This window comes from Stenella coeruleoalba (genome assembly GCF_951394435.1).
Source record: "Stenella coeruleoalba genome assembly, chromosome: 4".
Taxonomy (NCBI): domain Eukaryota; kingdom Metazoa; phylum Chordata; class Mammalia; order Artiodactyla; family Delphinidae; genus Stenella; species Stenella coeruleoalba.
This window is the reverse complement of record NC_137149.1, coordinates 78811452-78834519: the sequence shown is the minus strand read 5'-3', so window position 1 is coordinate 78834519 and position 23068 is coordinate 78811452. Positions and strand designations below refer to the sequence as shown.

Below are 23068 nucleotides of genomic sequence, written 5' to 3'. Positions count from 1 at the left end.
GAGCACAGAAATGTGAATAGGAGAGGGACACTGTGGGAAGAACTTAACCAAGGAATCAGATATATAAAGAGACTCAGCAGATCTGTACAACCCCTCAGGTCAACTCCTCTGAGCATCAGTGGTGAGATCTTTGCAGCCTCGACAAGACCAGTAGAGCCCACTGAACAGACTTCAGAGGATCCCCATTTAAGTCCTCAGGACTGGCTTCTTTTCAGCCCTTCATATGTTTCCACATTATGAGGAAATCTAAGAAGGCCAAAAGCAAAGAGAGTGATAGTAGAATTTCAGCTCTTCAGACCCATTAGAGGGAGCTTCAGTTTGTGTAGTAAAAAAAAAAAGCATATGTGATATTATTAGAATGCAGCATTCACTGTGCAGATCATTTATGATATATTTTTCTCAAGGTGTTTTACCACAGGTTCATTTTATTCAAATGTCCACAGTTCACAATTGGTGGACTTAGATATCCAAAAAGAAATATCTCTATTTACTACAAACTACTTCAAAATGAATCCAGAAGCCTCAGTCCTTAGAAAGTGGCTAAGCCATTAGACACAAAAGACTAATACTTGTAAAAGTGCCTTCCTTTTGTCATATATGTTTACAGTTCTCTGCCACTTTCTTTCAAAAAAAGAAAAATGACATCATAAATAATTTACTGTTCTTGGAGCCAGAATAGTCCTTAAAAGAATCATCTGATACAATCACTTGCTTTATTCTGTCTGATAAACAAATATTTATTGAGCTTCTTCAAGATTCTGAGCACCCTGCTATAGACACATAGCAGACAAAATTTTTTAGCTCTGAAAATATTTTCTTATCCCATTTCATAGGTAAGGAAACTGAGGTTTGGATAAATTTAGTGACTTTATCAAGTCTGAGAGGCTACAAATAATTGAATAGAGACTAGAACCCAGTTCTTACTCCTAGTGCTGTGTGATTGTCAATACACTACTCTGCTTTGCAAATGTAATCTTAAAATAAGTTCAGTGTTTCATTCAGTGATTTTGATATTGCCTAATACTGTTTATTGATTATACTGAATTAACTCCTATATATAAAAGGATAATGTCTTGCTATTTTTTTAAAACTTCTCAAAGTCAACAGAACAGTGTGCATATGTATACATTATATATATGCATCTATTTGTATGTATATACACACACATTGCAACACATATATCCATCCTATGATATGATAGAGTGAAATTTCAGGAGAGTATACAAAGACCTTCTTTCACTACTGTGGATGATAAATGGTAGAAATCTTATCAAATCACAGGTATGCAGGAGCATTTTACCACAAACAGCTACTAAATGGGACAGAAGAATTGTTATGGACGTTGAGAGAGTAGCAACACTAATAAATATTATACATTAAACCTCTAAAAGGTAATGAAGCTAAACATTGCCTGTTATTCTCTTCAGGCAAGATTCAAGTTGGAAGCTACTACCTTATCATTTAAATGCCTTGTGCTGTATACTCTAAACCATAGGCAATCTCCAACAGTGAGATCATTTTTAGGCAATAAAAATTATTTGAATAAAATTACTTAAGCAAGTGAGCATCTGTGCCTTTATCTAAATGACCAAATGCTAGAAATTGAGGAAAGGAGCCAAGATGCTTTTTCTTAAAAAGAGGCAAAACAGACAAAAAAACACAACATAGCATTTAGACACAGAAAACTGGCTTGTTACTTTTACGTTCCTTGGAAGTTTTTTTTTTTCTTTTTCAGCTCATTTGTATCTCTGTCTCTTGCTTCTGAAATAATTTGCTACTGTAAAGTTATTTTTGTCTTAATAAGATAATCTTCAAATATTATGTAAGAACAGTATGTTTAATCATATTTTCTGTAAAAGTGTGCTCTTTTCCTTTATAAAATCTTTGTACATATACTTCTTGACTTTCATATTCAAAAAGTATACACACATATTTTAGGGTACGTACTATTTTAATTAATAGTGATTTACTTTAATGTATTTTTCTCAGAAAATATTCTCACAGTACCAGAAAACTGAAAAAAATACTTTTTACTTATTAGTGATATCTAAACCTGATACTTCTTTGCATTCTCTTGTAGGTAAATGATGTCAAACTAAGATTATTCATAAACTAAGATTATTTATAAACTAAGCTTGTGTCTAAATAACAGAGAAAGATAGAAGACACATAACCTACAAATAGTAGACATTAAATTATATTCTAAGACCACAAAATTACACAATGATAGAAATTTTTTGCACCTTGAACTTCAATTTGATACCTCATTATATAGGGCAAACAGTAGGGAATTATAAGGCCAAAACTCAAAATACAACATTTCATTAAAATTGTTAGAAAAATAAAAGTTAAAATATTTTTTAAAAATAAAAGAAGAACCCTAATTTGCCCTTTCTTAGCTAACTTGCTGGGATGTTTTGGATGTAAATGAAATAACCAAAAGTCAATGCAAAACATAGTTATTTTATTCTCAAATCATTTTATACTGCCTGGAGAAAGTACTTCTGAAAGACTTTTTTTTAAATTGTAGATGAACATTTTTAATAACCTAAAAAGAAATGCATCATATGTGGGACCTGATCAGCAGAAGAGAGGGTCAGAGCATGTCCAGACAATAGTTAGAAAAAGATTAGCCCAGAAAGAGAATATGGCTGTTTCAAAGATATCCAAGAAGTAAATAACTGATGGGAATTCAAGCAATGGGTGCTCAGCATGAAAAATTATAACGACTGTTGAAAAGTAGAGCAAGAAATTCACATATCTCATAATTGGCACAAAGGAAGATCCTGTTAAGCCACAGACTAGCATTCTATCTACTACCATGGAGACTTTGGGAATCATATTCTGGGTCAGAATTTTTAACTTTTGTCTCAAGTACATTTGTTACCATGCACCAGTTCTGATAGAAATCATAGTTCTTAGTAGGCAGTCATGTTGTATACTACATGATTTTTTTCCTGGGACTTACTAATTAGCCCTGATGTTACCCGGGACATGTCCTGGACTCATGGGCTGACAACCCACTGAATGGAAAGTTAATTTGACATGGCCTGCCTTAGAAGGATAGGCCAGACAAGTTCCCTCTTTGATATCTAAATTAAGGTATACCAAATTAATAATACAGCTTTCAGGGTATGCTATAACTGAAAAGAGATAAGCAGAATAGCCATGAGATCCCATAAGGAATTCATAATAAGAGAACACTCATTTTCACATATCCAGATATACAAGAAAGGAGACTATGTGGCTTTCAAAAGAGTAAGAGACTCACAGAGAAACTAGGTCATCCCTAGAATGTATAGATTGAAACCTTATGTACCTTAAAATTAGTCTTCCTTTGGTCTTGAGGCAATGTGAAGAACCTCTGTTTCTTTATATAAAAATCCTAGAGAAGAGTTCATGATCCAGACATTTGGGGGCAAAAGGTAATACAAATGATGAGTCTCCTGGGGACATAAAAATGACAGGAGCCAAGTACCAAGAGGCAGGGTATCCAGTCCCTGAGCTTCTAGGCAGTGACCTGCTCCTGGGGAACCCAGGCCAGGAACAAGTCAAAATTCAGAAAGGAGATAGGTTTAAGATTATTTTTATATAAATCTCAGGACTATTAGAATTATTTACTTACCTATAAGCCTTGCCCTCTAAACTCGAGGAATTAAATACATGCTAAAGAATGGAGCTGAATCCATCATCAAGTTTGTAAGTTGTACAGGATGCCTACATAATTTGTGGGGTCAAACTGAAAATGAAAATGCAGGGCCCCTTTTACCAAAAGCATTAAGGATTTCAAGAGGGAAGCAGATGTGCACTGAACCAAGAGGGGGACCCTTCTTACACAGGTTCCTATACAACTGTGTAAGCTGGCCTTGAAGGGGTGGGGCAATCATACCAGTTTACCCTGAATAAATCATTTTTCTGGGATAGCATTCATTTATGCCCAGTCTTCTTGACCTATTATCTGTCTTGTAATTATAAGGTGACTTTAGGTTTAGGAATACTTGCTTTTTTTGCTTATTAGGTATCTGTTTTCTAACTCAAAAAGTGGCACAATACAATTAGGAACAATGTCCAGAATATTCTCATCAGATTGAAAATTCTATGCATCAGGTTTCATGAAGTTCTCAAATTCAAGTGGATAACAGCCTGAGCTGAACTCAAAAGAGCACATGATTGAAGTAAAATTTTGTTATAGACTCTGAAGGAAAATTAGGAATTTCCCTCAGGCATGTATTGTCTAAGGAAAAGCTCCCCTAATTTTGTAGGGAAAAAAACCCACTTATTATTTCATTACTCCTGTTCTTCAAAGTTAAGTTCAAAATCACTATATGTGGCTTAAATACTTGGGAACAAATTATCCTATAATTTGTGAAGTCTAACTCTTTGATAAAACTTCATTTCTGATTAGGAGGTCTTCCAGGTCTATGTAAATTTCAGGCCCCCCTATATCTGATCTTTAGGTTCAAGTGGAAAGTTAATGTATATCGTTTCATGCCAATTTATTTTGTGAGAGAGGTTTCTAGTTTGCAATTTCCATTGATTTTGCAGAACTGAGTTTTCATTTCCCATGCCCTGGCCCCTAAGGATGAAAACCATCTTAGTCAAAGATACCTAGAGGGCTTCCCTGGTGGCGCAGTGGTTGAGAGTCCGCCTGCCGATGCAGGGTACACGGGTTCGTGCCCCAGTCCGGGAAGATCCCACATGCCGTGAAGCGGCTAGGCCCGTGAGCCATGGTCACTGAGCCTGCGCGTCCGGAGCCTGTGCTCCTCAACGGGAGAGGCCACAACAGTGAGAGCCCCGCCTACCGCAAAAAAAAAAAAAAGATACCTAGAAAACAGCCTGAGGCAAATGTCAATTGCCAACTCTACTATGAGGAGTAGAATCCCAGGAAAATTAGGGTAAGAGAAAAAAGAGAGTGAACCTGGGGAGGGGGAAAAAATACAAAGTGGTACATTACAGCAGCTCCAAAACTTCACTAAATAAACTAGACTGAATGCTTATTCACCTGGGACATCTCCAAATAGGAAGGGCAAGGAATTTAAGTATGTGCCATCTCCTGTCTCTCATTGGTCAAATATAATCTCAAGATACATGAATTCCTACACAATCCCTTCTAGTTGTACTCTTTTTGAGCCCTGAGATGTCTCAAAACACAATGCTTCATCTGGGCCCAGGTGTGGAGGGAAGGGTCAGAGACATACAGAGCTAAGAGCAAATCTAAGAAGATGAATAAATCAGGTATGAAACTTCAAGGTTACATTAGCCACAGACTTATTGCTTAGGAAAGAGGGATACAGCCTTGGTCCATTTTTCTTTGTAGGCAAAGTCACCTTTTTACCTGTAATCTGAGTGTAATGTAATTGGTAGTAAATACATTTCACCACGAATATACCTGAGTCAGTTTTAATTTATTCATTTAACAAGATACTCTCGACCTTCTGCTATGTGCACTGGATTATGGAAGGGATATAAAGATGAATAAGTCATGGGCCCTACTCCAAATTCTAATTAGTCCATTTTAGATTTGCTGTTGAAAGATTCACAGGTGCAAGTTTATCCTTATTCCACTGGCTTTTTATAACAGAATCATAAGGTGAAGGCAAGGAAGAGGTGACAATTTTATCATTCCTTGTTTTTTTTTTCTTTCTTGCTTCTGATTTTTAAACAGTTTTAGGAGGGATATTCATTTAACTTTAATGGCTAAGACGAGCTCTATTCTACATAAATCTCAAAAGTTAAACAATATCATGCTTTGATATTCTTTGTGAATCCATTGTTCTCACCTCTATAATCTAAGATAAGATCCCCATTTCATGATCCTTAATTTTTCCACATCTGCAAAGTTCCTTTCTGTTATATAACAAAATACTCACAGGTTCTGGGGATTGAAATATGGCCATTTTGGGGGCCATTATTCAGTTTACAATATTAGGCAAATTCAGAAGAACAAATAATAACTCACAAGATACACAATAAGCTCTTCTCACATCTGAATAAAGTTGCAAGATTTTAGGTATCTTCCTATAACCTCTACTTACGTTCTGAGTTGTAAGTAGTCAGCTCTTACCAGACTTCCCTTTCACACATCTATGAGCTGGTTACGCAGAATATCTTTTTTTACTGCATTCATTAGCTGAAGGAGAATCAATAAAACAATCTGTAGAGTATGCTTCACTAATGGGAAAATACAGTTAGTTCTGTCATAGAATATTCTTAAGCTAAGAATTATAAATGTAATTATAAGTTTCTACTTCTTTGAACTATAAATAAAAATAACTAAATCTACAAAGCACAATCCCATTAAATTGGAATCACAACTCACTCTATTATATACTTTACCTGCTACCTATCTTTCTGTCTTTTAACCAACCATTCCTCTGTTATCTTTTCTTTAGTGATAAAAGAGGAATTTTTTCATATAAATTGCCTTTCCAAACTTGCATCTTCTAGAACAACACACTGTGAGATGCTCCACAAACAGCAAGAGTTTCAAAATAGAATTTGTTTCAGAAACATTACATAAGTTATATATCTTTGGGAAATCAACATGCAGGTCTGTGAAATCCTGCATTAAAAAATTTATCTTTTTTTTTTTTTCTGCGGTACGCAGGCCTCTCACTGTTGTGGCCTCTCCCGTTGCGGAGCACAGGATCCGAACGCACAGGCTCAGCGGCCATGGCTCACGGGCCCAGCCTCTCTGCGGCATGTGGGATCTTCCTGGACTGGGACACAAACCCGTGTCCCCTTCATCAGCAGGCGGACCCCCAACCAGTGCGCCACCAGGGAAGCCCAAAAAAATTATCTTTTTTAAACCTGAGTTTTACAATTTATCTAATGATAGAACACTTTTTCACATAATGTTAGTTAACATCCTGTAAAATTAGTGTTTTTATAGAGCACACAATGTTTTAAAAAGACCACTCTATATTAATTGGATATTTATTTCAGTTTCATCAGTAGGTTTTTAATGAAACCCTGATCCTCTATTTATGTTTACTTTTATCGAATACTAACTTTGTGTATTGTTCTTTAGATGTGTTAATATTAACTAGCAGATTAAAACTATTAGCATGTTAGCATATTGTTCATAATCCTATGAGGAATTATTATTTTCTTCACTTGACAGATAAGCAACTTGAAAGAGAGAGGTTAAGTAATCAGCTAGAGAATTGCAGCATGAAAATCCAAGGCAATCTGTCTCCAGTGCCCATTCTTTTGATCTCTAATTTTACTACCTCTCAATGTAACCTTTGACTATAGGTGCCTTATTAAAAAAACTAATCAACAAAGGTTTTAGAGCAAACATTGAAAAAGAACCCATTTCTAAGCATTGTGGACAATGACATAAAAGAAGGAGTTTGAATTAACTGGACAGTAAAATGTCTTTCAAGTAAAAGTAAAGCAAGATCTGGTAGTATACATACATGGAAAGAGATAGTTGTTAACGGATGACTGAAAAATAGCAAAAACAAGTAAGGAGCGTGATTCTTTTTCTTCTTGAAAAAATGTGGTAGAGGAGACTCTAGTTAAAATAGTCCCCTCATATGTTATTGGAACATGGACTACACAGAACTCAGAAAACCTGGGAGATCAAAGAGCAGGTTTATTCTACCTGCCCGGAAGACGGGCCAAGTAGTATGTAAGGATAGACTCTGAGGAATGCTGGGCTTATAGCAGCCATTCAAGACCTCGTTGTGAAAATGTTGAAAGTTTTCATTGAGGTTCTCAGGTGAATCCACAATCAGCTTACTCCGGGAACTTCTGAGAAACTGTGAAAACTGATCCAAAGGGCAACAAACACCAGAGTTTTTGCACATGGAACCTGAAGAGAAAACTATGTATAACAAATTGTCATTTGAGTAATGGAAGTACCTAGGAATTCATAGAGCTGCTTTTATAATGCATGCTCAAAATTTTAATATTTTTAAATATGTTGTGTTTTGTTAAAATATTTTAGTTTATTATTAAACATATATATTACAGTTTTCATATTCCTTAGTGTGCTGGTATAGCACAATAAGCCATCTAGCAGTCAGAATGTTAAAATATATAATTTTAGTACACAGTATACTTAACACACATATTTACATATATATTATTTGAAATATTATATATTGCTTAAAGTTACAATAGTTTTTGCTATATACTTTCAAGCTTTATACTATCCAAAAAATTAACCTAAATTATGCTCTATCTTAACAACTCTTATAATTAAAGTCCAGTTATTAAAATATACTATTTTTCCTCAAGCTCCATTTTTTTAACTATTTAAAGTAAACCAATTCAATGTTTATTTACTTCAGGAAGCTCAAGTTTTATTATGTCAAGTATTATGGGTCTGCCAGTGACATTCTTGAGAATATTTTCAATGTTGCTAAATGATTTTTCTATCACTTTTCTCATAAAAGGATAATGTCTCAGAAATATCATTCATCTTTTCTTCACAGATAAATTCAGTATGTGATTATAAGTTTGGTGTGAAATTAGCAGTTTTAGACAAATATACAAAAGATGAAACTTTCTATGTAAAATCTTATCAAAATTAAACGATTGTCTTTCCTGCATATATCTAAAACCTCTTTAAATCAATGAAAATTAGTTCTAACGATAGCAATGATAATACAAAATAACTGTCACAACTAAACTAACAATTATTGAACTCTTATCCTGTGCCAGATTGTTCTAAGCACTTTATCTCATTTAATATTTGTAAAAGCCTGAAAACACTGATGGGGAAATGGGAGCAAAGAAAGACAAGAACCGCTTTCTTATAGGAGAAGAAAACAGAATGGAGATAGGATGAGAAACTGGAGTAAACTAAGGAAAAGAATATGTAAGAAAATACATACATCTCAGTGCTTAGTGAAGCTGGCCTTCTTTAGTCTTGAAATGAAGAACGGCTGCCACAGCTCTGATACAGCGCTCAAGGCTGTGGATTTTTTATAGCATCCTCCTTCTCTGCTTAGGCCTGCAGGCCTCTGCTGCTAGCTGTGCTCACCAAGCCAAGCACAGCAGGAAAGAGCCATCAATTACTCCCCACTCAGCGTGCAGGGCCACAGCCTGCCCTCCTGAATGTGTGTCTAACTCCCTGCAACTTGAGTGAAAGTTAGGTGTGTGTAATTGAGGGCGGAAAGTTAGGTGCATGTAATTGAGGGTGGAATTTGATCCTATGAGGTTGAGTGAGAAATGATTGATTGGTTTGAACTACAGGAGTTCTTCCTGAACTAATGGACTTCAACAGGGCCCAACTGGCCCTTTAGGGATTTTGATTCTTATTCTCTCCAATTTTGGCTACTTTGTGCAACATTTTCCCTCTTCTTTCTTATTTACTGTCCCTCAATGTTCTGGTCAATTGAGTTGTTCAATTGGCTGAGTGTTTATAAAAAGACCCATCTCTTCTTAATAATTCTTGAATTTAAAAATCTTGCTTAGCAAACCAGAAAATAAAAAAGTATTATATGGTCTACATATAGTACTTAGTACTCAACGGATTGAGAACAATAATTATTGCTACTCAAAATGTAAAGCTATAAATATCTCTCTGATCAGGAGTAGAGCTCATTTTTCAAATACCATAAAAAGCTAAAGAAACTGAGCATGGAAAGTATTTTTAAATATTTGCTAATTGTTCCATATTGGAAAAGTAATTATTATTGTTTTTAAAACATTAACACAAAGTATATATTTTTTACACTTATAATCTCTAAATTACTCTTTTAAATAAAAAACATATTAATTTATCATTTTAAAAGGAACTATCTTTGACATATATTTTACTCATAGTTTGATGAAGATCTGTCTTCCTCATTAATGTGCAAGTCCCAGGAAGGCAAGGATTGTGTCTATTTATACTTACCACTGGCTCTCTGGTACTTATTTCTGGTACTTTCTGGATTTCTGCTATTTATTTCTAGTACTTATTCCTGACCCATAAGAAATGCTCATTTTCCAAAATTAAATTAAGCACTGAATAATGCATTATTTCAGAATCTTTACTATATACAAACCAACTGCTAATAGATTTTTTTTTAATTTTAAAGGTCTTATTGCATTCATATCATCGTTTGGAGACAGATGAAATTCTGTGGAAACACAACATCTGAAGTTGTTAGTTTAAAAAGGACAAGGGTTAGATCTATTTTTTCTCTAAATGACAGCCATTCTTTCAGACAAAGATTCATTTATATCAGCAAAGTGAGCTACTAGATGTCCAGTCAAAGATATGGCACTCTGTTCTAATTAATGAAGTCCAAAATCATTAGATGTGCCAGGGTTCAAATTTCAAAAACAAAATAAATTGTGTTCCCTTATCTTTGAAATATAAATGCTGTTTCAGAGCATGAGGAGATTCTTCCATGGCTTACACAAGCATGAGTCAATTCTATGAGTGTCTAGGAAACAATGGCCACATTACTTTTCAAACTTTAGTAATGTTAGTAAATTGAAGCAAGGTTAAAAAATTGTTTTTGTTTTTTCTGTTCTTTATATTTTTTCCCAGGATTAAGCCTTTCTGCTAGTACCCAAAGACACCAGGTAAGTGTATTTTTATTCTATTTTTGCTCTTTATAACTTTTGAAAAGTTATATTCTCATTGTCTTTCTGACACTGGGCACTCTTCCAGGTGTCTCTTTATTCCCCCTTACAAGTTTTGTGCAGGCTCAGTTTCCATAGACACCGTGAGTGCATAAAATATCCCTAGCAACTGTTCTTAGATTTTTCATTTAACAAGATAATGTCACCATTTGCAAATAAAGTTATGTTCCATTGTTTCAGGAAATGTATAACAGGTGCTTCTTTCTTTAAATTTTTATATTGAAAAATTCAAGAGCTGTATTGATTGTGCCAAGTTGCTGCACTTTACTGCACTATACATCCTTTTATTTTTAAATAGCACTTCCAATTTGTAGAGTGTTTTGCACAGCATGAACTTCTTTGGAGCTATGCAAATATTAATAAATGTCACTCTCCAATCCACTTAGATGGATGTAAGTTAAGGGTATATCAGCTTTCAAGTACAGCAAAAACTGAGACAAATGTTGCAATTCAAGAGCAAAGAGTTCTGAACAGTAAAGAAACAACGTGTAGCAACCTTGAGCTAATTCAGTTTGTCTCATTTCAGTGTAATCCTAAAAATATTTATTATCTACTTTTGGAAAGACACTGCTTGGCAGTATTATGTATATAGAAATAAACAAGATATGGTCATTGACCTTAAAATTTCTACTACCCATCAGGAGAAACAGGCATGGACACAAATTTATAATATTGGACAGGTACTAAAAATACAAACAAAATGCTATGTAACAGAGAAGGGAGTGATATTAATGCTGAATAAAGACATTCGTTCATTGGGAAGCTGACATTGGAGCTGTATCTTGAAGGATGGGTAAGGTTTAAACTGATGAAGATGATACCTGTTAATGACAGAAATGCATCTGATAATGAGAACAATGGGATCACGGGCAAGATGGCAGCAAATAAAAGGAAGAAAGCAACAGGGAGAGGTTGAATGGTGTGACTTTGTTATAAGGTAAAGGCATGATGAAGGGATGAGATAGATGGCAAAGATGTATTTGAGGTCAGATCACAGTATCTATAAATGGTATGCAAAGAACATTGGAGAGTCCATCTTGTATATTTAAAAAATCTTTTTTAGAATAGAGTTTTATTAAATTAGCTATAGGTACATATCTTGACAGATTATGTATTTACACACATACAGGCACACAACTAAGATCACTCTTTCTTATATAAGCACTTTATAGCTACTCTGCAATGATTATGTTCATTTATAAATAAACACAACACCTTTATTTCTGTAAAAGATCGTACAACACCTCACCTATTTGAAATTTATGAATCTGAAAATCTCCTTTATGAATGCAGTTAAGCACCAATCAATAAAGAAAATATAAGTAGGTTAAGAAATATTAATGTCACACAGTCAATGAATGAAATTGCCTATTCTTTTTCACAAGGGGTACTTTCTGGATATTGCTTGTGGACTGTTTATTTTATATACAGTTCTTATATGTATGACTGTTTGGCCTTTCAGCCCAAGAAGCAACACGTTAACAGAGGGAAGAAGAGGCATGTTAAGAAATCACTCAAGGTTAGTGGGAAGTGGCAACAGTTGAAAATTAAAATTATACAAATAATTTAAAAGAACTCAAATTTGATAGGTAATTTTGTTAGGCAAATAGCTGGAATAATTTTAAAATGTCTGATATCACATGGTATAATTAATGTGTATATAGAGCTCTATATTCCCTAAAATAATTTAGGTCTCTGTGATCATTAGAAAACTATTCTTTTCATTAAATGTTTAAAAGAAAAGTAAAAGCATGTAATAAGTATAAAGCTAAACACTTAGATATTGAAACCATATCTGTCTACTTCCAAATAAAAACTGTTTTAACAAACAACTCTAAAAAATTTGAACCATGTGTTTCTAGTCATATACACATAAACCAGAAATTGTACTGATATTTTTACTGTTGGTTTGAATTTATCTGTTTTCATCTCACATTGTGTCCTCCAACTACTTATCTTAGTATCCAATTTCACCATCACCACATATTTCCAAACTATGATTAGCATGGTGCAAAGGCACATAGTAGGCTCCAGTAAATATAAAATGAATGAGTGAGGGGATGGGTACCACCAGCCTCTGCTTTGTGGCATTGCGCTGTGTTCAGGTCATTAACTCTATTAAGGAGAGAAATGCACAGCTATAATATATAGCGCCTGGGTCTAAATGCATCCTGTCTTACGGACATTCAGAAGTAAGTGATAATAGGGGGAACTGTTAACATGGGAACCCCATCTATTACTGGAAATATCTATGACAAAACATGATTGGCTTGATTAGTCTACTAACCGTATTTTTCCAACATCAATGATATAATGAATTGTAATTTCTCCACAAAGAAGTTAGAATCCCTGTGTTTGACGTTCTTTTATTATTTTTTTCCTACTACAACACATTTTTAGGGAAAAAAATTTATAACAGACGATAGGAGGAAAAAACAAATCTTTGTTACGTTTAAAAAATTTACTTTGTTTCCTTTGTTAATATTTTGCAATTTCAATGTTTTATATTTTTAGAAAATGAAAATAAGTATTTAAAATTATTTATAGTGCCCTTGGATCATGTAAACTAGGGTAGATGAGCAACTGAAGCAATTGGAAGACCACACATGAAGAGGATATGTGAAATATAGTGATTTTGTTTATTTTTTTTATATCATCACAAAATAGTAGTGAATATTGGGCGAAAAAAGAAAAGTCAGTGTCAGCCTATACATGCCTTACATGAATGACTTGAATTTTCAGCTTATCGAAGTCTGAATCTAAATTTGCATACTTGATAACGAAGGAAAATAGATAGGGTCAAATTATAAATAACAGGAAAAGGGAAGCATATTTAGACCATACTTTCTTTTCTCATCATAGGTGGAGCTTCATGATATTAAATCCTATGCATTTACTAACACATGGACCTTCACACAGTTTGAATCCCTGGCACTACATAGGCCATGGCCTTTGCAAAAAATCTAAATATCCTTAAGCGTCTTTAGAGGTTTCTGGAAGATTGTGCACATAACCAAGTTTTCCACAATATTTTCTTTTTAAATCAAACTCTGTCTACGTGACACACAATGTGTGAATTCTAAACTGATTTCTGCTCATGTTTTATTAGGATATTTGTGCTTTGACTGAGTGGCTTTAAATGACAGTTTTAGTTTCTTTATGTTTCTAACATGCGTGTTTTGAGAAAGCAGAGAACTGTATGGTTCAACCTCCTCAAAAGCACCTCACTAACTTCTTATTGAACTGATTACAGGCATATGTTTTGCTGACAGGTGACATTTGGTACATTAAACAAAAAATACATAATCTTCCACGTATTCTCTCTTGTATTGTCAGCTCATATTATGAGGGCTAGGTGCTGCAATGTCTACTTTATAAACCACCAAGGGATTGAAAATCATTCGAAAGGCAGCAAAGAGTTAGTGCTGATATAATCATCACTTAGATTCAGAAGCTCTGGACTTAGATAATTTTCTAGTATTCTGTAGAGTTAATCTAATAACAAACAGAAGGAAAATGTGCCCCTGGAGGTAGGCTAGGTTCCTGCTCTCAATTATCCTCCTCAGGGCCAGTTCCAGATCAACCTCATTTTGCAGCTTTCTTTTATTTAAAAGAAAAAAAAATGTATCTACATATATATACATATGAGCTCCAGATATTTTCCTCATTTTACCTTTCTTTCCTAATTTCCACTTTCTTCTTTTGTACTTGAACCTCTGACCCCTGCCTAGATGCGGACAGGCTGCTAAACAATAGGAAACAGGATATATCTATTTCTCCCCTAATGGCTATTCTGAAAAATAGAAATTCAAACTTTTGTATTTTTAAGAGGGTTTAATGCTGGTAACTAAAAGAAATGACAAATAGTGAATAAAGCAAGAATCACTTGAAGAATTATTTAGTCCAAAAAATATTTTAAAAAATAACTAGCTGGTCATTCCTGATTTTTATTTAGATTTGTTTTAAGTGAATTTAGGTGTTATAGGCCCTGTCTGTCATGCTTCCCTCTGTATTTATAGCACTAAAGCAACATCTTACACATACTAGGTGCTAAGCAAATATTTTCTTAATAGCTAAATGAAAACCTGCATGAATGATTTACCTTCTCATAACTCTGTGTCTTGCCTTACTTTCTACACGTCTAGATTTGTGCTCCTTTAACAGTCAGCACACCGAACCACATTTAAGAGAATATATATTTATTCTTTACGTCTATGTTGAATGTAAATCTCTGTAATTCTATCATTTGTCCATCTATCTTTGTACCATTTTGCTTTCCTGAAAGGCTTTGATTAACCATTATTTTAAAGTCTACTCCTACTTTGAGGTAAAACATTATTCTCCTGTTGTTCCAAGTAAAAGCTTTACAAACTGTGCTCTTTAGAACATTAGTTGCCAATGATGCTTTATGTAATGGGATTCTGTGGCCTAGTCAAGATTAACACTAACATAATTATAGTTCTGAAAAGCCCTGCAATGAAGGAACCTATTTAATTATGTTTAAACTGATTCTCTATCTTTATTTGACCAAAGACAACTTTTTTTCCAAACAAACCCAATATTCCATCCAAATGAAAATATTGTTTCACAGGATACACATTGTCATACCCTGTTCTCAGGTAATACGAGGAAGATTATTTCACAAAGAGTTATGTTCCACATACACTTTGAGGGAGAAATTTGTTCAAAACCTACAAGCTATAACAAAACTGTCTCCATTTTTCACCTCATCCCCAAGTTTCTGAGGACCTCCAATCCTGATTTCACTGGCAAAAGAGAGATGAAGGCCACCCTTATTACACAAATGATTCAAACCACCTATGGTCACCAGCCACAGTTACTTCCATAGGTTCTCAATATCATGGATGTCTCTACCTACAGCTCTTTACATATAGATCTTAGATTTAAGTAATTACAGCCTGATAATAAACCTACAGTTAAAATAACATGTACAATTCACCTAGAACAAAGGAGGTCTGTTCTCTCACAGTGTCTTAATATATTTATTCTCAAATAGAATTTGTCCAGAGTTAGTTCAAGGTCAGTGTGAAGAACACAGAGCTCATAAGTAAATTCGTATTCCATGGGTGTATACAGGAGATTCAGAAAGGATTGACATATTTGAATTCTGAAGTATAGGACCGATTTAAATGTTTTCTGATGAGTCATGGTTCTACTTATTTTACTGTGCAAGTATGAGTAGAATAATATACATTTATATATTTGTACTACAAGCTGAGTTATAAAATTTAGATAATTTTTCAAATAGATAGAATTTAGGTAGAATTCTTACTTTTGATTCTCTACTGTTTTACTCAATGAACTGGAGGCAATTAGAAAAATCTGAAAACAATTTCTAAGAATGAGTTCTAATAAAGCATGCCTCATAGTTAGCATTTCTTATATTAACACCTATCATTTTCTAAATTAGAACTTTGAACAGTGTTCACAGAAGGCAAGTGCAGTTTCAAAAATGTTTTTAAAGATTTGCTATTGGAACTGCCCTGGAAAAAAATAAGGAACATAGCTATTGTGTCATAAAGTATAAACATAATGGTGAGGTATACAATTTGCTGTAGGAATTACTCTCATTAAAATTTAGCTACATCCTTCAGTATTTGACCACTTCTTTGGACTTTTTTCCATTAATAATTTAAAAATTGATGATGATTTTGTATCTAAATATAAAATATTAACCACTCTCTACTCATTGGGAATTCCTTTTTAGTAGGAAACCATTCTGATTGGCTTAAAAAGTCATTTAAGGACTTAGCATAGCTCTGACATCTTTGCCTAGCTGCCTGTGCAGGGAGGTTTTGGCTAGTAATCCTAATTATCTATTCAGGAAGTTGGCCACCAGCTTAGCTGCAGCTATTGTAAAGTATCAAGGATTCCACCCTCAAAAAGGACTTTTCTATGTTATTGTGTGTATGTGTGTGTGTTTACTGACAAACCTGTTTGGTATCTTTTAGTCCTTGTAAGACTTTCTGCCCCACTGGAGCTTACAATCTGTTGTAGTGTATAGGCAATAACATCATATGTATGCGTGTTTGTGTGTGTGAGTATAGTAATGTGTAGTAATGGCAAATCCAGTGAAAGGGGCTGCTACCCGTGAGGTAATCAACCAAATCTTCTCTGAAGTGACACTAAAAAAAAAAAAAAATCAATCAATGAAAGTGAAGGAGAAAACTATGTTAGGATTGAGGACAATGGTGCTCAAGTGTGGGGAACAGCAAATAAAAAGCCATTGAGAAAAAAGCATATGTGAGGCACAGCTAGAGACTCATGTAGCATTTTCATTTCCTTAGAGAAATGAAATGGTCACTGCCAGTCTCCTATGGAAATTATAACACAGTTAAATCTCCAAAAAGTGTTTAGGTCTTTAAAGGAACAGCTTTGCTTTTAAAGTGAGAGACAACAGTCCTGGCAGAGTCTGTTTTATGGGTTTGAATATTTTAAATTGACTTACTTAATGCCAGCATAAGAGACAGGAACAACTTCATTATTTTACTGAGACATTTGCAAATAGCAAAATGTTACCAATGCTATTTTCAGTATAGAAAATAGGATTTTTGCTCAGAATGTTTCCAGTCTTCAATGTATATCTTTTAATTTGTTGTATGCAGTGTTTATAATAAAAAATTATTCTAAAATAAAAGAATGAATGGCGTTTCAAAATATAATTATGAAAATAACCAGGGTAGAGAGGGGAAAGAAAGCTAAATGGCTTATGGATTTGTAATGTAAAGGTATTACTTGTTGTTTCAATGGCTCCCTGAGTGTTGGCACCCACCTTGCTTGTTTTGAACTTTTACCTAGTTATTGCCTATCTCTCGGCATTCATTTCCAACATGTATGAACAATAAATACCCTGACGATTTCCCATTATTCCTCTCCTTTTCATTTTCACCCAGTTACACTCAAATTACCCAGTGAGAATGCTTCTCACATGCCACAGCTACCCCACCCAAACATTTGCTCATGAATCCTTGCTCTGCTCTTTCCTTTCCTGCCATGACCAAACTTCGAGCTTTTGGTGACTTTGTGTGGCCCTCTGAGCATGCCATGCCTTCCTCTCTAGAACCTGTGAGGATAATAAATAATTCAATATCACATGCCCCTTCTAGTGTAATTTCCACAGTCATTTTGGAGTGATCCTTAAAGACCCCACTAGGGGACTTACTCTCCCATTTACAATACAATATTGGACCTCGTTATGTAAATGAAGTGCTGAAATTGAAATGATTTCTTTATTTTTATAAAATAAATGTTTACTCTACCTTTGGATATACAAACCAGACTACCATATTTGAGAACCCTCAAACAGTACATGTACATTTTGTGATTAAATAAGCAACTCCCTTTAGATCTACAAAAAAATGACTATAACTAGTCAAAACAGGCATGGGCAAGAGTGTTGTTCACAGGGAGAGAATAGCTGGAGAGACAGGAAAAGTCCAGGAAAAGCGAGCAATGAAAGATCCCAAGCAGCCTTGATCTCAGACATCTCAGACCCAGAGCCCCGTGGTCTGGGCAGAGTTGAAAGAGAAATCAAGTGACAAAATAAATGACAAGGCCATGGGGAACAAGCTTTATAAGAATTTAAGGGGGATTCCCTGGTGGCGCAGTGGTTGAGAGTCCACCTGCCGATGCAGGGGACACGGGTTCGTGCCCCGGTCCGGGAGGATCCCACATGCTGCAGAGCGGCTGGGCCCGTGAGCCATGGCCGCTGAGCCTGCACGTCCGGAGCCTGTGCTCCGCAACGGGAGAGGCCACAACAGTGAGAGGCCCACGTACCGCAAAAAAGGAAAGAAAAAAAAAAAAAAAAGAATTTATGGAACCGGGCCATACATGATATTAGAGACCCAGGCAAGGTGAGATATCAGAAATGAGACAAACAGTTAGGAAAGCAGAAGGGAGTCAGCAGTGACAGTGAAAAGTTGAAAGAGAGTGATGTTTACCTCAGACAGAAAATTTGCAAAGAATTCCTATGATAACAAAAGTCAGTCCTAGGAAATAGTCTGATTGTGGCCTTAACATAGGAGTCAGTGAGTTACTATAGGGCTATAGCTACCTGGTTGGATTGGGCAATGTGTTGCAAAGAGTAGTTCTGACAGGAAGTGAACAGGCATGGATTTATGGATCATTTCCTGTGGCTACAGGTACTTGAGTTGCGGTCATAATGTACAGCCTGCTGTACAACTTGTTTGAATCCGATGTTTACCAGTCACATTCCCTTTGGGGTCTCTTTAGAGGAGTCAGGATGTGGCGCTATTAATTTAAATGAGAGAAGACATATATTTGAAAAGGCTCCTATAAGCATTTCTCTGTGACTTTAAAACAATCTGCTTTGTCTCCCCCCCACATGGAATGAAATTAGACTTTAAATCTCATTACTGAGATTGAATGTTTCACGTGGATTATTTCTGCTGAAAGGAATATAAATTCTTCACTCCCTTACTGGGTTTTGGAAAGCCTGGCTAAGGAGACATACCTGTGGAAATGAGGAGGTTCTAACCTCATCAGTTTAAGTGGAGACCATTTAAATAATTACCTTGCACCAAGTAATATATTCTGCTGTCCTATGAATCAATGCCACTTTTTAATGTTTTTCCTTTTCATTTGTATTAATAACCTCAATATCCCCTTATTAAAGGTGACCCCCAAATATATCAAAGATTAATAATGTCATCCCAGTATACATTGATTTTGATTGAGTTATTAATATAATTTATATCCACAAAGAATACATACTACCTAAGACAGCATTTTCCTCTTTATTCTCATTATTCATCTTTAGAATATACACTTTGGGGATATATATGGTGGGAAAAAATCCATGAAAATATCCTCAAGAAAATCATAAACCTTAGAATAATATATAAAAACTTGTTTACTCTTTTATTTTACTCTGCAGGCCAAATATTTCTGCACTTAAAAATCGTAAGCTTACTCCTTTGTGAACGGTTCTGGGCTTTGTTTTTGAGACAAGATATCCTATAATGAAAAAAAATCATTTCAAGAAAGCCATGGGGGTAGAATGAATTGATAAGTATTAAGCACCTACTGTATAATAGCACTCCCTTGAGCTATTTACAATCTCTAAATCCTCACAACAGACCTATGAGGTACGGACCATTAAACTCATTTTTTCAAGATAAGGAAACGGAGAGGATAAATTATCAGTGTAGGCTCACTCAGTGGGACAGTGGCTGGGTTTCACATCCAGGTCTCTCTAAATACAAAGTTCATGCTCTTACAGCCTTTGTAGCCAACAATAACTGTGTGGCCTCTGGATTCTCAGGGAAGTGTGTGAAATGGAGCAGATCAAATATGAACACTTCAGCAGTGGGGCTAGCAGCAGGAGAGGAATAGCTGTCATCTGGAATAGATTGTAGAGTAGTGTTTTCTGTTCTCTTCTGATATACAGTCTGTATATAAGGGCAAGATGTTAAGTTCATTTTGGCACAAGACTAGTCTAATAAATTTTTTTAAAAAAAGACACAAACAAAAAAACCAACAAAGCTAGCACAGTCTGTGAAATTATTGGCAAACTGTTGTGGTATACTATTTGCAAAAATTACCTCAAATCTTCACCCACTGCTGTATCCACATCTTTGCAATGCTATTCTTCCAATAGTTTCATCAGAAATTAGAATCTATTTACCTTTTCTATATGGGCTGGTCTTATAATTTGCTTTGTTTAATAAAATGTAGAAAAAGTAATGGTGTGCCAGTTCCAAGATTTGACCTCAGAGAGCTTGTACTCTTCTACTTGTTCTCTTGGATCCCACCATTCACCACTATGTGAATAAGCCCAGGCTAAGCTTTTCCATCTAACAGCCAGATAGCCAGTTAAACCTGAATCTGACTGTCCTAGAGTCACCACCTCCACTCAAACTTCCAGCTGATAGCAAATCCAAAAGTAAACCCAGCTACAAACAGCCAACCCTGAAACTTATCATCAGATGTGTCCAACCAATCTATGACAATAATAAACACTTTTTTATAGTTTTAGGGTAGTTTGTTATATAGCAATAATTAACTTGTATAGCTGGTAAATCATATGGCTTTAAAATAAAAACAAACACATACTCAGGTACTTCACTTTAGGCAAGTAAATGAATGTCAGTGGTTATTGATGAAAGCCAAGATGGCTCAGGAATTCTGTCTTCCTCTGTGAAAAACATACACATAATGTTTGACATGGCACTATGCAGTATTTTCTGATTGCTGTAATTTCTAACATGGCTCAGAAATAAGAATAATTATCTGATACTTTAGTCTTTCTCAGAAGTCAAGAATTGGAGGAGGCAATGGAGTTTAGTACTTATCCCATTTGGAAACATTACATGGAAACTAATATCCAGGAGAATATATGTATAAATGCAAAGATATGAGGATTGTATGTAAATTTTTAAATTTCACTGTACAACTCAATAAGATGTCTCTCACATCATATAAAAATGATTAAATCTCAGGTATTCTGTGATTTTAATGACTAAAAAAGAAAGCACATTCTCAGCCTTCCATTTATGTCCTACCGTTATAGACTTGCCACTCTGATTGGGTTGAACCTGTCAGAAGTGTTACAAATTTTGAAATGAAAAGTCTGGCCAGAGAAAATAGATTCAGTTTTTGCTGAATGGAAACATCTGAGGAAGCAGAAAACCAGTGTTCCTATTGTTTATCATGTAGACATTTGAATTTAATGAACTGTTATACAGACTTGCATCAGTTAGAATCATTTTGATTTTCTAAATATCTGGTATCATTTTGATTTTCTAAATATCTGGTACATAAAACATTCTGCAAAATGTACACTATTGAGTAAAGTTTCATATTTACTTAAATATTTTTAACGCTGCTTATTTCCCTCAACAATTTTAAGATATTTGTGTTATTAAAAAACACGTAGGGCTTCCCTGGTGGCTCAGTGGTTGAGAGTCTGCCTGCTGATGCAGGCGGGTTTGTGTCCCATTCCGGGAGGACATGGGTTTGTGTCCCATTCCGGGAAGATCCCACATGCCGCGGAGTGGCTAGGCCCGTGAGCCATGGCCGCTGAGCCTGCGCGTCCAGAGCCTGTGCTCCGCAACGGGAGAGGCCACAACAGTGAGAGACCTGCGTACCAAAAAAACAAAAACAAACAAGCAAAAAAACACGTAAAACAGGATTGTTGAAATATATAATTGAATGTAACACAAACACAATTTAAAAGGAGGAAAAAATAAAATTACTCTAGAGATAGGGTGATCTGATTATTATAACTGAGTACAAATTTGAGTTTTCAGCTTTCTGAGAGCTTAGGCATAATAAGAGTTATTGGAGACTTATTAAGATTCTACTATATGTTAGTCAATAGTTTAAGCAATTTATCTGTTTTATTTCACTTAATCTACAATACAATAATCCTATAATAAATAAGGCTGTATATTATGTTTTGTAGCAGAAGAAGTACAGGATTTATAGCCAGATGCTCTAGTTCATATCCTGGCTTTGCCATTTACAAGCCATATAACATTCTCAGGCTTCAATTTCCTAATCATTAAAATGGAAGTAATAAATAACTCATTCACTTTTTATTTATTCATTCATGCAATTAGCATACATAGAATAGTATTTTGCTACAAGAAATAGCTCGTGTGTGTGTGTGTGTTTGTGTGTGACAAGGCAGATTCAGAATAAATAAGTGTGCCAAACATTTTGTACTCATCTTCTAAATAGAGAGGAATAATTAACAAACCTATAGGTAGCTCACAGCCTAGTGTCAAAGAGAGGTAGCTAGACAAATATTTAAGGGGCAAAAGAAAGTGTTTTGAATAGTGTATTAGTTTGATATTGTTGTAAAACAAATTACTAGGAAAGTATTGGCTTAACCAATCACATCTACTGTCTTGGAATTTCTGTGGGTCAGGACTCCAGACATGGTTTAGGTGGGTCCTCCGCTCAGGGTCTCATAAAACTGCACTCTAGGTGTTGGCCAGGCTGCTTTCACATTTGGAGTCTCAAGTGGGAAAGAATCCACTTCTAAATCCATCTGTAGTTAACAAAATTCATTTCCTTGTAGCTGCATGACTGAGGACCTTGGATTTTTCCTGTTTCTTGTCATGTGGGATTCTTCAACCTGGCTGTTTATTTCATCATGCCCACAAGAAAATCCTCTAGCTCTAGTTTGCTAAGAATTTGTCTTACATGACATAATGTAATCACAAAGTGACATCATTTTATCTTTACCTTACTTAATTGATCAAAAGCAAGTCATGGGTCCTTCCAACACTCAAGAGAGGGGGGGTTACCCCGAAGTATAAACACCAGGAAGTGGGACTCATTGAGGATCACATGATCACACTAAGTTCTATTCTCACACTAGGGTCTATTTATTACAAGTGCACAGAGAAGGGAAGAAGAAATTTGATTCTAAAGTATGTCAGAGAAAGGCTTATAAGTAAAATGACATTTGCAGCTTTAAAATATTTAT

The 23068-nt window shown here is 35.1% G+C and overlaps 1 long non-coding RNA gene across 1 annotated transcript in view; it reads left to right on the top strand.

The window, feature by feature from the left end:
* The first annotated feature begins 12049 nt into the window (after nucleotides 1–12049).
* The window catches only part of LOC307185680, a 38355-nt gene continuing 27336 nt past the window's right edge, over nucleotides 12050–23068 (top strand). The window contains exon 1 of the long non-coding RNA XR_013828144.1: nucleotides 12050–12109. This is a non-coding gene — a long non-coding RNA (uncharacterized lncRNA). The remainder of the gene's footprint in view (nucleotides 12110–23068) is intronic.